We start from the raw sequence: 13827 nt of genomic DNA, 5'->3' as shown, positions 1-13827 counted from the left end.
GAATTTCCCATTTATCACTCATCAGTTGTTTCTCCGGCTCACCATGACAATAAGAAGAGATCATTGCAAGCGCATCAACCACATACATCAAGGTTTATATACCTTGAAAACCAAGTCGGATATCACTGTCAAATTGGAAAATAGGTAAAAGGAAGTAGGACAATGCAACCATAACCGAGAGGATCCTCTCAGTAATGCTGAAGTTTTAGTTGAATGATTTGAAATTGGGTGTTTTGTAGGTCCAATTTAAGTGTATATCACATGAATAGAGATCCATTTATTGTGGTATTCTTGTAATGCTTGGAGTTTGGAGATGAGATTTACATCCATCACTGATCATCCATGGAAGATTGGTAGTATCATTGAAGAATATCTAGATTGGTTATTGGCAGAAGATCTACGCTCCACAGGCTTGGACTAATGATAGGACTTGGATTCTCCAGCGTGATTCTGATGGTTGGAAGCACCCGGCTTCCAGTGTACATCATATTGATAGTCTGTAGATTTGTCTACAGTTTTATATCAGAATCACTTAAAATTTTATTTGACATTTAAACATCATAGTTTCTACCTGGCCAAATACCACGAAGCCTTAGGTAACACGATCAGAAAAGTACATATTATTAGAGAAGTGGGATAGCCACGTGTCCTATATGTTGTATTATATATTGAGATATTTTCATCTCATTACGAGCAAGAGAATAATATACTTCATTAATAAATTTCATCTCATATGGTATCAGAATTCACGTGTTTTATACTTTTCTGACTTCCTTTTTCAGTTTTCTTGCTTTTTCAATTTTCTTCTTGATTTCTTTGTGGTTAAGTCTTCCTCAGATAACTGTTTTTGCCGGACACTTTTTTCTTGAAGCTTCCATGGCTAACTCGGATTCCTCCTTTGCAACAGCTTCGGTCTTTCTTGTTTTTGTTGTTCCTTTGTTCCCTGAATGTCACAAACTTTGTGACCCTCCGTTTTACTTTTGAGAATTATCTTTTGTGGCAAACTTAGTTTTTGTCTTTGGTGGAGAGTCAAGATCTGTTAGAATTTCTTACCAGCGATTGCTCTGCTCCAGAAAAAATTCTCAAATATGATGTTGGTGTTGAAACGCCTAATCCATTTTATCATTCTTGGTTGAAAACTGGTCGATTAGTGAAAGTTTGGCTTACTGGAACTCTTTCAGAAGGTGTTCTAGGGCTTGCGTATGGCATCCAATCCTCTGCAGATTTATGGTGCGTATTATCTGATGCTTTTTCTCAATCTTCTAAAGCACGAGAGTTTAAATTGTTGTCTCGGTTGCACTTTATGAAGAAGAAAGAGACACAATCTTTGAGTGATTTCTTGCTTCTGTTTAAAACTCTATGTGATCAGCTCACAGCGATCGGCAAACCGACTGAAGATTCACGGAAAGTTTTTCTTCTTCTCAATAATTTGGGATCTACTTATGAAAGCTTTGCAACGACAATGTTGAAGCCACCAGCCCGTCTTATAATGAGTTAACCCCGTTGCTGCACAGTCAGGATCTGAGAAACAGAGGTAATTCTTATGTTTCACCTACTCCGAATCTTGCATTTTTGGATCTCAAACTGGTCGTCAAGGTGGTCGTCTTGGTTATCATGGTGGCGGTATGGTTCCCATGGCCGGAATAGCTATCGTGGTGGTCGAGTGGATCATTTTTCGTCACGGAACTATGGATTTGTTCCCTCTGCTAAAGCATCTGGTTCTGCTAATAGTTTTCAAGAAAACAAAGAGAATCATTCTTTTGGTTTTACTTCCAAATCACCTCTGCGTTGTCAGATTTGCAAGAAATTTGGCCATGATGCTTTAAGATGTTGGGGCCGATATTATCATCGTTACCAGTCTGATGAAATTCCGAAAGCTTTGGCTGCAATCCATCTCAATTCAGCTTCTTCACCAGCTTGTTGTCGGATCTGTAAGAAAATTGGACATGATGCTTTGACCTATTGGGGCAGATATGAACATAGTTATCAATTTGAAGAAATTCTGAAAGCATTGGCTGCAATTCAGCTTAATTCTTCTTTTGGTTGGCTTCCTGATTCAGGAGCTTTTGATCATGTTACAGATTCTCCAAGTAACCTTTCTACTCTTGTTCCCTTTCAAGGATCTTCTTCATTGATGATTGGTAATGGTGATTATTTATGCATCACTCATGTTGGTTCTAGGATCATATCTAATGGTAGTAGTTCTCTTCCAATTAAGGATGTTCTTGTGGTACCTTCAATCAAACGCAATTTGATATCCGTTTCTAAACTTACTTCTGATCTTGGTTGTGTTCTGGAGTTCACTAACAGTGGTTTTCTTGTTAAGGATCACACCAAGCAGATGGTTTTGGCATCGGGGACTAAGAAGGACGGATTGTATGTGTTTGATTTGAAAACTGATAGTTCTGGTAGTGTTGCCAATGTTGGTTTTGGTACAGTTATATTTTCTTCCAGGCAAACTACTGCTTCCGAGAGGATTTGGCACTTGAGATTGGGCCATCCTTATTCTGCTGTTACTTGTTTTTTGCATTCTCATGGTTTAATTCAATTTGGTTGTAAGTCAAAGACTGAGATTGTTAAGACAAGAATTGTTCATAATGTTTGTGATAGTTGCCAATTTAGTAAAAGCACACACCTACCTTACATTCACACGTGCTCTTGCTCCTTTGGAACGAATTCATCACTGTGATTTGTGGGGGAAATCTCCAACTGTGAGTGTGCAGAAATTCAAGTACTATGCGCTATTTGTAGATGATTATTCACGTTTTACCTGGCTCTATCCACTTAGAAAAAAAATTCAGATTTCTATCATGTTTTTCTGCATTTTCAGTGTCTTGTAGAGTGGCAGTTTGACTCTAAAATAAAGATTTTTCAAAGTGAAGGTAGTGGTGAATTTGGGCTTACTGCATTTCAGTCTCACTTAGCTTCACAGGGTATTATTCATCATATGTCTTGTCCTAAAACTCCAACTCAAAACAGTGTTGTTGAAAGGAAACATAGACATCTTGTAGACCTTGGGTTAGCTCTCTTATATCATGCCTCGGTTCCTTTGTGTTATTGGGTAGAGGCTTTTCTTACATCAAATTTTCTCATCAATCGTCTTCCATCTAAGGTTTTACAAATGGATACTCCTCTTCATCTTTTGTGCAATCAAGGTCCCCAATATCATACACTTTGAGTTTTTGGTTCGGCATGCTTTCCATGTCTCCGTGCTTATAACTCTAATAAGTTTGAGCCTCGATCATTGGCATGTGTTTTTATGGGCTATAGTGATCGTCACAAGGGTTATCGTTGTTTGCATGTCTCCATTGGTCGAGTTTATATCTCCAGGGATGTCATATTTGATGAGAATGTTTTTCCCATTATGGATACTGTTGTGTCTTCTTCTTTGGGTACTTCTTGTACATTTGAAGGTTGGACTACTTATGTTGAGGCTGCATTCTCTTCTCTTGATAAGCGTGATACAAAGTTAGCTCCTGGTTGTGTTTCATGTGGTGGATCGCTAGTGAGACCTTGGTTTTCTGATCCTACAACTTCTGGACCTAATGTTCTGTTACTTGGAACTTCAAGTGCTTCTGCCACTGATGTTTTGTCCTCAAATAATTTGGATAAAAATGTGATTGTTGCTGCTCCTCATTTGGGTACTATTGATGATCAGCCCATGTGTTCCAATCATGTGGATTCACCACATTTGATTAGTCCTTTTTCATTAGACACCAATGGCCCACCTGACATTTTAGAACCTTCACGTATTTTAAACCCCATAGGCCTATATGGGTGTTTATCTAATGAGTTACATCCCACTGCACTTCCGGCCCATGATCAAAATGCTGAAATGGGATTCTCTAGTGAGTTACAGCCCACTGCTTCTCTGGCCCATGATAAATTTGTTGAAATGGGTTTGGTTTCTTCTTCTTTAAAGGCTACTGATTGTAGTTTATCTGCTCCATCTACACACTCCATGCAAAATATGGTGACCTGTGCTCAACTTGGTGTTCGCAAACCTAATCCCAAGTATGCGTTTCATGTTGATTTTATTTGTTTTGAGCCTAAGAAAGTGAAGTCTGATTTAGCTCATCCTGGCTGGACTGCTGCAATGAAAGACGAAATGACCGCCCTTGCTGCTAATCATACTTGGTCCTTAGTTCCTTGTTCACCTGAGATGAACGTTGTTGGTTGCAAATGGGTTTTTAAGACAAAATTGAAAGTTGATGGGAGGCCATCAAAATGTAATCTTTCAGTGCCATTCTTCTCATTCGGATATTCGAAATGCTATTTTTCAAACTAGTTGTCAACATGCATTTTACAAAATTAAACTCAGTTTGACTGATCAGATATCTTAGAGTATATGCTTTTCTATGAAGGTGAACACCACCCCATTTATCACTAGAACATCAATAAAAAAGAGAATAATTAAGAACATTGTATGAAGAGTGGATTCACATTTAGATGCAGGAGTAGTACGTAAAGTTATTGTCTTTTCTCATGAAATAAAAAAAAAATACCATCTGTCTTGATGCCGTGCAGATGTTTTTATCATCTCTTAATTTGGGCAAGTTTATACAAGTAGATCACTGGAACTGGTGTAGGGTCATGCGATTCTCTCTGGCTAAGTTAGTTTGCACACCTCATTGATGTACTCTACATTACTTGTTGAGAGAACTTTATTTCAAATAAATATATTTAAAAAAAATTACATATAGACAGGCCTCTTAGATTTGTAATCAAATACATATACTAGCTTTAAAAATAAATAAATCAATTACATATACTCTGTTATTGTTAAGTCTTAAAGCTAAATGATGAATTTCGTATGAACAACTCTATTTGTAATTGATTTCTTTTCAAGAGTAGAAGATGTAATTGATTGTAGATTTTGAGGGTCTATATATAATTTATTCATTCGAAAATCATTGTCACACCTCATTGATTTTCTTTTCTACATCACTTGCTCAAAGAAATTCGAGAAAGAAAAATTTACTTTCTTTATACAATATTAAAAAAAAATTAAAATATTTTCTATTAATAAAAATTGCATCATTAAGGTCAATCTTAAAACATCAATTTGCCAATCCAACAATTATAAACAAAAACTTGTAAACTTGATAGCAAGGCAAACCAAGAAGGTTGTTTTATCGGTGTTTGAAATAATTTACTCCTATTCCTTTCAGGTCAAAATCCAATCTTTTAGATAGACACAATAATAATTGTTTAATTAACTATATATATATTCTCATTTCTTTTGATTCAAAGTCAACAAAACATTATATCAAGAATAAGTACTTTTAGATTTGACATTTCCAAATGAAACAAAATATAGATTATGGAAAACAATTTGAACTTATATCTTCAGCATGGTTCTTGCCTTCTTGGTGAAGATTTGACTAAAAGACCAACTTCAACATTGCCATTAGCAGTAAACCATCTGATAATATTCCAATGCAGAAAAAGAAATTTGTCTAATTAAATGCATCGTTACCTAGTGATAGAAAGTTTTCTTGTAAAATAAAATAAAAAAATAATCCCATCTATATTGATGCCTTGCACTGCTGACTTATATTGTCAACTCTAACTGGTTCAGGGTCATTCCATTCCATAAATAGATCTCCAAATGATCTCAATGCCTTCAAACTTTGGAAATTGTTCCAGCAGTTCAAAAACTCTCCCTTAAATAAACCTTAAATTAATGTATGAGAAAATTATTTGATTTAGGTAATAATTTTTTATTAAAAAAATGCATCACTAGGGTCAATCTCAAAGCACTAATTTGTGCATTTAGCAACAAAACAAATCAACTTTACCATTTCACATTGTGGGCAAGGGATGTTGTTTTTCCTCCCTTTAAAATTGTCAATTCCCTCATGCTAGCTAGGTCGAATTCCAATAACTTGGGTTGAATAATATATAATATTTTTAATTAAACGTGTTATTTATTTATTTATTTTGTTAAAAAAATAATAAAAGATTATATTATATCCGAGCATCCTAAATACAAATAAAATATATAATATAAAACAAACAACAAACATAAACTATTACCTTTAGTATTGCCATGATAGAAATTAAAAAAAAAAAATTACTATTGCCCTCTTGTACCATAGTACAATTACTATCTTATTCCTTATATTCTTTAAATTTAAAAATCCAACCTTAGACTTTACATAATTACTATTGTTGCCTTGCTGGTAAGCTTTGTTAGTTAAGTGATGATGTAATATCTTTGGTTTATTAAGAAACTCCAAAATAACCCAAAGTCTTTACTGATTTACACTTTATATTAAAATGCATTATTACTTTTAATAATGAAGAAAAATTAACTTTGTATCACGCTTATCAAGAGAAGAGAATGCAGGCTCAACATAAGTAGTCCAACCATCAAATGTACAAGAAGTACCCAAAGAAGAAGACACAACAGTACCCATAAAGGGAAAAACATTCTCATCAAATATGACATCCCTGGAGATATAAACTCGACCAGTGGAGACATGCAAACAACGATAACCCTTGTGACGATCACTATAGCCCATAAAAACACATGCCAATGATCGAGGCTCAAACTTATTAGAGTTATAAGCACGGAGACATGGAAAGCATGCCGAACCAAAAACTCGAAGTGTATGATATTGGGGATCTTGATTGCACAAAAGATGAAGAGGAGTATCCATTTGTAAAACCTTAGATGGAAGACGATTGATGAGAAAAATTGATGTAAGAAAAGCCTCTACCCAATAACACAAAGGAACCGAGGCATGATATAAGAGAGCTAACCCAAGCTCTACAAGATGTCTATGTTTCCTTTCAACAACACTGTTTTGAGCTGGAGTTTTAGGACAAGACATATGATGAATAATACCCTGTGAAGCTAAGTGAGACTGAAATGCAGTAAGCCCAAATTTACCACTACCTTCACTTTGAAAAATCTTTATTTTAGAGTCAAACTGCCACTCTACAAGAGACTGAAAATGCAGAAAAACATGATAGAAATCTGAATTTTTTTTTTTCTAAGTGGATAGAGCCAGGTAAAACGTGAATAATCATCCAAAAATAGCGCATAGTACTTGAATTTCTGCACACTCACAGTTGGAGATTTCCCCCACAAATCACAGTGATGAATTCGTTCCAAAGGAGCAAGAGCAAGTGTGAATGTAAGGTAGGTGTGTGCTTTTACTAAATTGGCAACTATCACAAACATTATGAACAGTTCTTGTCTTAACAGTCTCAGTCTTTGACTTACAACCAAATTGAATTAAACCATGAGAATGCAAAAAACAAGTAATAGCAGAATAAGGATGGCCCAATCTCAAGTGCCAAATCCTCTCGGAAGCAGTAGTTTGCCTGGAAGAAAATATAACTGTACCAAAACCAACATTGGCAACACTACCAGAACTATCAGTTTTCAAATCAAACACATACAATCCATCCTTCTTAGTCCCCGATGCCAAAACCGTCTGCTTGGTGTGATCCTTAACAAGAAAACCACTGTTAGTGAACTCTAGAACACAACCAAGATCAGAAGTAAGTTTAGAAACGGATATCAAATTGCGTTTGATTGAAGGTACCACAAGAACATCCTTAATTGGAAGAGAACTACTACCATTAGATATGATCCTAGAACCAACATGAGTGATGCATAAATAATCACCATTACCAATCATCAATGAAGAAGATCCTTGAAAGGGAACAAGAGTAGAAAGGTTACTTGGAGAATCTGTAACATGATCAAAAGCTCCTAAATCAGGAAGCCAACCAAAAGAAGAATTAAGCTGAATTGCAGCCAATGCTTTCAGAATTTCTTCAAACCGATAACTATGATCATATCTCCCCCAAAGAGGTCAAAGCATCATGTCCAATTTTCTTACAGATCCGACAACAAGCTGGTGAAGAAGCGGAATTGAGATGGATTGCAGCCAAAGCTTTGGAATTTCATCGGACCGGTAACGATGATAATATCGGCCCCAACATCTTAAAGCATCATGGCCAAATTTCTTGCAAATCTGACAGAGGTGATGTGGAAGTAAAACCAAAAGAATGATTCTCTTTGTTTTCTTGAAAACTATTTGCAGAACCAGATGCTTTAGCAGAGGGAACAAATCCACAGTTCTGTGACGAAAAAGATCCACTCTGACCACCAGGATAGCATTTCCGGCCATGAGAACCATACCGGCCACCATGATAACCAGTACAACCACCTTGACGACCAGTTTGAGATCCATAAAATGCAAGATACGGAGTAGGTGAAACAAAAGAATTACCTCTGTTTCTGAGATCCTGACTGTGCAGCAACGGGATTAACTCATTATAAGACAGGCTGGTGGCTTCAACATTGTCGTCGCAAAGCTTTCATAAGTAGATCCCAAATTATTGAGAAGAAGAAAAACTTTCCGTGAATCTTCAGTCGGTTTGCCGACCGCTGCTAGCTGATCACATAGAGTTTTAAATAGAAGCAAGAAATCACTCAAAGATTGCGTCTCTTTCTTCTTCAAAAAGTGCAACCGAGACAACAATTAAACTCTCGTGCTTTAGAAGATTGAGAAAAAGCATAAGATAATACGTGCCATAAATCTGCAGAGGATTGGATGCCATACGCAAGCCCTAGAACACCTTCTGAAAGAGTTCCAGTAAGCCAAGCTTTCACTAATCGATCAGTTTTCAACCAAGAATGATAAAATGGATTAAGCGTTTCAACACCAACATCATATCTGAGAATTTTTTCTGGAGCAGAGCAATCGCTGGTAAGAAATTCTAACAGATCTTGACTCTCCACCAAAGACAAAAACTAAGTTTGCCACAAAAGATAATTCTCAAAAGTAAAACGGAGGGTCACAAAGTTTGTGACATTTAGTTTAGTCAGATAAGGGAACAAAGGAACAGCAAAAACAAGAAAGACCAAAGCTGTTGCAAAGGAGGAATCCGAGTTAGCCATGGAAGCTTCAAGAAAAAAGTGTCCGGCGAAAACAGTTATCTGAGGAAGACTTAACCAGAAAGAAATCAAGAAGAAAATTGAAAAAGCAAGAAAACTGAAAAAGGAAGTCAGAAAAGTATAGAACACGTGAAGTCTGATACCATATGAGATGAAATTTATTAATGAAGTATATTATTCTCTTGTTCGTAATGAGATGAAAATATCTCAATATATAATACAGCATATAGGACACATGGCTATCCCACTTCTCTAATAATATGTACTTTTCTGATCGTGTTACCTAAGGCTTTGTGGTATTTGGCTAGGTAGAAACTATGATGTTTAAATGTCAAATAAAATTTTAAGTGATTCTGATATAAAACTTTAGACAAATCTACAGACTATCAATATGACGTACACTGGAAGCCAGGTGCTTCCAACCATCAGAATCACGCTGGAGAGAATCCAAGTCCTATCATTAGTCCAAGCCTATGGAGCGTAGATCTTCTGCCAATAACCAATCCAGATATTCTTCAATGATACTACCAATCTTCCATGGATGATCAGTGATGGATGTAAATCTCATCTCCAAACTCCAAGCATTACAAGAATACCACAATAAATGGATCTCTATTCATGTGATATACACTTAAATTGGACCTACAAAACACCCAATTTCAAATCATTCAACTAAAACTTCAGCATTACTGAGAGGATCCTCTCGGTTATGGTTGCATTGTCCTACTTCCTTTTACCTATTTTCCATTTTGATAGTGATATCCGACTTGGTTTTCAAGGTATATAAACCTTGATGTATGTGGTTGATGTGCTTGCAATGATCTCTTCTTATTGTCATGGTGAGCCGGAGAAACAACTGATGAGTGACAAATGGGAAATTCAAATGGGGGTTTAAAGACGACAACAACAATGATTACTTTATTCCAATAAATAGGGTCAGCTACTAAGACCCGAACGAGGCTGAGATAATACAGAAAAAAGAATAGTAGCAAGAAAGTAAAATGGAACATAGAAAAAGTTAAAGGGACAATAAGTAAGGAGGAGAAATCAAGGCAGTAGTCAAAGAAGTATCCCAAGGATCCCCCCTATAAGGGGCCAAGGAAAAAATTTCCGTCGAAACCAGGATCGACCCACAAAAAAGCCAAAATTTTTAGGTCAATTTCAGTGAAACATGTGAATTTTTTTTTAAAATTTCGATCATAGGTTTTGGGCCTTATATGATGTCCATTTCATCTAATTTATTGCTTCCTACCTATTTAAAGCATATAAAGGCAATGGAACTAGTATTTTGTCAAAAGAACCATTGAAAATTTATCTTTTGATAAGTACAAACTGTATGGTATACAGACATAGAATCATCAGCATACATGAATTGTTTAATAGAATGGTTATATATATATATATATATATATATATATATATATATATATATATATATATATATATATATATATATATATATATATATATATATATATATATATATATATATATATATATATATATATATATATTCCGCTAAAAGGGTCATTTGTATTAAAAAGCGAAAAGAAAAATTACAAACATACTATCAAAGTGACATCTCTCAATCCCCCAAAATACACCCAACCTCGCTGGATCCAACTCACATAATCAAAATCAAAATCTAAAACGAGAACGACCAACAGCCTCTAAATCAAGTTCTCTCCTTATCAATGCTATCTAGGGTATATTAACATCAGTTTGCTTTAACCTTCTTATTTTTCCTTGGGCGACTAGGCTTACAGCGGAGAGAGCCACCCTCCACTTGATCAGGAAGAGAACATGAAGGAATAACTACTTCCAAAAGCTGCTGCTCATCCATACTGAAGTGAACGACCAAAGAAGAGCCTTCCAAACCATCCGAATTTTGTTGGGCCCCACGTAATCCCACTTGATGCTCAATTAATGGATCATTATCTACGATCAAGTTTTGCTGGGAGTCCACCCTACTTAAAGGAGTTGTAACTAACTTCGAATTCAAATCTTTATTCAAAATATTTTGAATTTGAGAAGAACCGTTCCAAGTGAGAGGGAAAGACCAAGAGAAGAGAGCTTACCCGAATTTAGCTGGACCAACAGATCATTAATTCCATCCGAATTTTGCTGGGCCCCACATGATCTCACGTGATGCTCAACCAGCTGATCATTATCTCCATTTAAATTTAGTTGGGTTCCACTTGTTCCAGCAAAGCAATCCACACTACTTGAAAGAGTTGTAACCAACTTCGAATTAAATTCCGAATTTTTCTCGGCCAACAAATCATTATCTCCAACTGAATTTTGCTGGGCCCCACATGGTCCCACTTGATGCTCAACCAACTAATCACGATCTCCATTCAAATTTTGTTAGGCCCCACTTGTTCTAGCAGAGTAGTCCACGCTACTTAAAGGAGTTGTAACCAACTCGAATTCAATTCCGAAAATTGTTTGGCCAACTAATCATTATCTCCAACTGAATTTTGTTGGGCCCTACATGGTCCCACTTGATGCTCAACCAACTAATCATTATCTCCATTCAAATTATGTTGGGATCCACTTGTTCCAAAAAAGCAATCCACGCTACTTGAAGGACTTGTAACCAACTTCAAATTCAATTCCTTATTCAAAATCTTTTGAATTTGAAAAGGATCCGTTCCAAGAGAGAGAGAAAGATCAGGGGAGGAACTCTTACCCGACTCAACTACCACCTCAAAAGGAACCGCTCTATTGGATTTGAGTTTTGAATTCAAATTAGAAATTGAATCAACCAAATCTTCATTGGATGAATTAGCCGAATCCTCCAAACCTGCCTCCTCTAAAGCCACACGGATGGGTTGTAGAAGTGAACTAGGAGTCTGCATTTGCACACCTGCATTAGGAATCCCATCCATAGTAGGAATTTCTGCTGGAACACTTGAAGGCTGCACCAACAACTCATCCACCTTTGAAGAGAACTTACAATGAAGATCCAAATGGCCTTCCCGATTACACAGTGAACACCGCTGAATACCATCCTAAAAAATCACCTCTGAAGAAAACTAAAAAATCAAATAGTCCCTGGTTCAAGAGGCTCGATCTGAACCTCATTCGCACGAACAACATCAACCTCCAATTGGATCAAAACTCTAGCATAGTGACCAACAAATCCTTGACGAGTACGTTTATCAAGAGAAACAGGGCAACCCACAGACTTTGCAATCAAAAGAAGCACTTTCTCATGCCAATACTCAAGAGGTAAATCAAGGAAACAAACCCAGACAAACTTACCCACAGGTTGAGGAGAATGGATATTAAAATCCGGCCGCCATTGCTGAAAACGAATGTATTGCTTACCCACATTCCAGAGACTTCTGCGCCACACCTCAGTCATATCTGCCTCACTATGGAACTGAAAGATTATAAACCCTTTCCCCAATGAATGCAAGATCACCCCCTTAGACAATTTCCAAGCGCCCCTAGCAATCTCTCGCAATTCATCCATGGATGTGATGCGAAAATTTGCTCGTCCAATCAAAGAAAACCGGAATTGATTTCGTTGTAATTCGTATTCCTGTTGTGGGATAACAATCCTACGAAACTTTTCCGCCTGTATAGGAGAAGGGAGGGAATCAATCTCAGGTAGCACCGAGGTCCCCACTACTCCTGCATAAGAAAATTCTCCACCTACTGTGGAACCAACACCATTGACAGGCACTTCAGGAGGCTTCAACCGCAAGAAGACAGGTTCCAATACAAGATCATTTAAGGCATGAACAAAACAAAAATAGAAAAAGGGAAAGTTTGGAATTGTTGGGTATGGCTCATGCTTCACATTCTATTGCTATTGGAGTTTCCTTTGTAGCTGTTGTGGCTCAGAAGGTGTTTTGGAGGCAAAATATGAGGGAAAGAGGTGCTTGAAGTCAAAGGAATCGTGAAAATTAGGTGAAAATGGGACAGGAATCAACAAAAACTAAGGAAAAACAAGTTAGAATGTTGAAATGGTCAAGATGAATCTCAATTAAAATCCCCGAAATTTCGATCGAAACCTGTGTTTCACAAACACAAGAAGGAGAAGAGTATCGCCAGGTAAAAATTGGAGAGTGAAGGAGAGGAAACCAGTTACCATGTGAAAATGAAGGGTGGTTTGGCATAGAAAGGGTGTAGGAGAGGTTTGAGATCACTTTTCTGGGGGGAATCAGAGGTGAAACTTCTGATTGGGGAGTTTAACTAAATATAGGATAAAATCAGGGGAGCAAGAGAAATTTACCCTTGGTAGATCCAGACTACATGGTTGTAACAGCGGCATTTTGCACTTCTTAACTGCCTTAAATTGACGAGTAACACTCAGTTCCTTATTCCCAAACCATCTGACATATGGCCACAGCCTTCACAGTGCTCTCACCGCTTACGATCCTCAAAAACTCAATCAGCTTCTGAAACAGCCAAGAACATCTGTATACGTAGATGCATGCAGTAATATCAAGAGTTCAGAGGTATAAAGCAGTACCAAATATGTTATAGAGGAATTTCAGCCACCCACCCCAAATATTTTTCACGATGTAAATCTGATGATTATGTTGTTGTTCATTGTTCTGAAATCAACAACTCCATTCATCGATGCAGATATTTTAACTGTCCTGACATCTTTTGTTGAGGTATTTGAGTCATACCCAACTTATGTTGAGGTACTCAAGTTATACCCAACTTATTGTTGAGGTATTTGAGGTATTTGAGTCATACTCAACTTATGTTCTAATATGAGCCATCAGATTAGTTACGATCTAACGGTGTAATGGGCCTTTATAGGAGAGTCCAATTACCAATAGAACTCAGTATTTATTCTATAAATACTAGTTGGAAGCAGCGGTCTAGGTATCCAATCTAGATACTCAGGGTGTAATGCTTTAGGGCCTATTTGGTTACATGAG

Source organism: Hakea prostrata, chromosome 6 (genome assembly GCF_041222555.1).
Source record: "Hakea prostrata isolate BN-2017 chromosome 6, UWA_Hpros_2, whole genome shotgun sequence".
Taxonomy (NCBI): Eukaryota; Viridiplantae; Streptophyta; class Magnoliopsida; order Proteales; family Proteaceae; genus Hakea; species Hakea prostrata.
The sequence above is the reverse complement of the archived record's forward strand: the minus strand, read 5'-3'. Positions refer to the sequence as shown.